We start from the raw sequence: 3,590 nt of genomic DNA, 5'->3' as shown, positions 1-3,590 counted from the left end.
GCCCCTGGGAGGGGAGGGGGAAGGCGCTCCCTGCGGCGTCCGCCAATCAGAGGCGGTGAAAGGGGTGGAGCCGCTAGGGCGAGGCGGTGAGGGACCAATGAGAGGCGGCAGTGAGAGTGACGTCACCATGGGGTTGGGCGGTGGGGAAGACTGGGGCGCCCCCTGCTGTCCGCGCCGCTGCTGGGGCCGCGCTGGCCCCGGTCCCGGTTCTGGCCCCGGTCCCGGTTCTGGCCCCGGTCCCGCGGGAGCGGCGGGCACGGCGGGGGGGGACGGCGGGGGCGAGTTTTTAAATAGAAACATTGAATCGTTTGGGTTGGAAAAGCCCTTTAAAATCATTGAGTCCATCCGTTAGCCCAGAACCAAGGCCAAGGCCACCACCAAACCACGTTCCTCAGCACCACATCAACACAGCTTTGAAACCTCTCCACTGCCATGGGCAGCCTGGACGCCCTTTTGGGGAAAAAAATCCAATTTAAACCTCCCCTGGCTCCATTTTCTTCCTCCCTTAGGAAAAAAGTGGCCTTTGAGGGCTCCCACTCAGTGCCTCCCATCCTGGAAGCTCCCACAGGAATCTAAACACAAATAGGGACTGGGAATCTGATGTGAGGAACAGCTGAGAGAGTTGGGTTTGTTCAGCCTTGAGGAAAGGAGGTTTAGGGCAGACCCATCACCATGTTCCAGTGCTTAAAAGGCAGTTAAAAAGATACAGGCTCTCTTTTTACAAGGAGTCATATGGGAAAAATGAGGAGTGATGGGTGGAAGTTACTCCTGGGGAGATTCTAATTGGGCACAAAAAGAAAATTTTCCCCAAGAAGAGCAGTCAGCATTGGCATGAGCTGCCCAGGGAAGTGGTGAATTTCCCAACACTGGACACTTTGGGTGCTTGTCTAGACTGCTGTTGCAATGGAAGATTGGATCAGATGAGCCTGGAGGTCCCTTCATACCTGATAGTCTGAGATCCTATAAAAACACATGGCTGGAGGTGGAAGGGGTGGGAGAGCTTCTTTCTTGCCTTGGTGCAGTCACAAGTGACGGTTCACAGGGTACAAAGTGCAGCTCCTGGTGCCTCTCTTCCTGGGGGGAAGCACCTGTGGACAGCCCTGGACTGCACTGCCAGCTCTGACCTGCCCTGGGATCTGATGGAAGACACTGTAACACTCTTTGAGGTGTCTTATTGTGCAGGGAATATTGGGAGCTCCCGCAGAACTTTGTGTCTGAGAAGAGATACAGGTGGTGGTTTGGGGATTCCTCCATTCAGATCTTTGCTCGTTCCTTTTTGGAGGGAGGAATAACAAACAGAACAACTGACTGTGAAAAGTCCATAAAACACTGAAAGGGACCATCTCTGACAGCAGGTCCTGTCAATTCCTGTTTAGCTTTTCAGCAGTATCTCATGTGCACATCTGCTTCCCAGCTCTGGCATTTCCTGTTGGAGAAACAAGCTCCCGGTCCAGCACATCAACCTGACCTTCAGGGACCTGTTGGTGGTGTGACTCTTTGTCTCACTGCATTCTGGGTTCCTTCTCAATCATGAGAAGATCAGATTATGCCAACTTTTGTGTAAGTCAAGCCTGGTGCAGCATCTAAAGGGCCCTGAGGAGAAGGAGAGGAAATTGGCTTCTCTTTCTTGGGGCTCATCCGTGCTGTGCAGTCATTAGGAGAGGGACAAGTAGGGAAAAGGGGTTATCCATCAAAAAGATGATCCAGACCAAATGAAACTGGAAAAGCCAAAAGACCTTGGTCACAGGGATGTTCTTAAACCAAAAGAGAAAAGGAATGTCAAGAGGGGATTTGGCTGCCTCAGAGGTGACCACCATTGCATACATTTAAGTCCTCAGTCAACAAATAAATTGCTCTGGATTTACAGGGAGTAACTGAGCTCATTTCCCTTTTTAGCTGATAAAAGCCCAGTTGTATGGAATTTCAACAAACCAATTGTAAAAGCAGCATGTGGCAGAGGACAGACGAGTCAGCTGCTCCTCTCTCAGGAGGCAGTAAAAACAAAACCTCTTCATTGGGCCAACCTAAGAGGGCTCTGCCTCCCAGATCCCGGGCTGGACTAGTCCATAGGTGAGATTCCATAGGTGAGGAATGATCTGAAAGAACTCACCACCTCCTCTTCAACCTGCAAGAAGCCGCCTCCTCCTCAGAACTCTGCCCTGTGCTTGTGCTTGCTGAGAGTTGCAGCCCTGGCACTCCAGGAGGTGCTCAGAAGCTGCAGTTTTTGCCTTACAACACTCTCTGCAGTGGTTCCAGCCATGGAGGAGTGTGGTTTCCTCCTGCAAACTCAGCAGCAAAAGGTTCCCCAGGAACTGGAAAGATGGAGCAGTTCTGCCTTTGCAGATTCCTTGCAGAGGCACCGCGGGATGACAACACAGCAGGGAAGTTACAACTGCTAATACCATTTGGCAGCACTTCACAAGATGGAATCAGCACTTGGTTTTCCAGCAGAGCACTTCCAAGAAATCCCACTGGTGATGAAAGTTCCTAGGTAGACAAAAATGTCTGAGGTTCAGGCTGTAGAGCAGCCACAGCAGAATCCAGTCTTGAAAGGGAAGCAGCTCTGGAAATACTGCTAGAGAATGTCCCACACTGGAGACAGCAGTGAAACCAGGCAAGAAACAGACACCCATCCAGCTTTACATCATCCACCTTCATTTTTGTTTCCCAAGGGAAACAAAACCCTCTTGAAGTCCAGGCCATCAGTGGCAGAGGTGTGTTTTCTGTAAAGAACAAATCCATGGAAACCTGGAAGATCTCTGCTACCATACTCTCACCCCATGGCATAAGGAGTGCCTTGAATATTGGTTCAGTCAGGTTAAAGATGGAGTTTCACAGATGGTTGATGCAAACCACAGACTAATTGCATTAATTTCCCTGAGCACTGATAGTGTGAAAGCTGAAAGCTCCTAAGCAAGATTTTCTAGATGGGAAACAACAAGGTTTAACATTTAAGTGGAATTTAATGCAGACAAGTCACTTTTACCTCCTGCAGGGAACTTCTATTGCTGATTTAATGCCAGGTTCCTTTTGCATTTCCGTTTATTTAGGACTGTATTTCTTGGAACAGGATAGCAACAGCCACACTGCTGCTTTGTCTTCAGTTTCCTAAGCCAAGGTTGGTGCCTGCAGGCACCCACCAGTACTGGATGTCACCCAGAGTGGGTGAAAAGACTGGGACCAGTGCTGACTTCTGGTAACAGACAGCCTTGCCTACTGGACAACAGCAATCCAGTGAGGCTTTCATGCACAGCCTTGCATTTCTGCAGCTCCTGGTTGCTTTCCTCCCCACACAGGAAACATTGGCAAGTGCCTTGATGCTCTTGGTTAAAGGTTAGACCTGTCCCCTGTGACGTGGTTCTACACAACTGGGGTTCTCTTAGCCTACTTTACTCACACTTCTGAAAGGGAAATATTAGTGATACCAGTGAAAGGCCAGGATGTGGTTCCCTGTTGCATCATCACGAGGAGTGCAGACCCTGCAGGGGATTCCCACCACGCAGATGAAAACCACGAAGGGAATCACCAGCCCCAGAATGCATCCTCCTCCTCTGAGCCCAAAGGTCTCACAGACCTGTCTATGAGACTCT

This window comes from Heliangelus exortis, chromosome 21 (assembly GCF_036169615.1).
Source record: "Heliangelus exortis chromosome 21, bHelExo1.hap1, whole genome shotgun sequence".
Lineage (NCBI taxonomy): Eukaryota > Metazoa > Chordata > Aves > Apodiformes > Trochilidae > Heliangelus > Heliangelus exortis.
Note: the sequence above shows the minus strand (reverse complement) of the source record.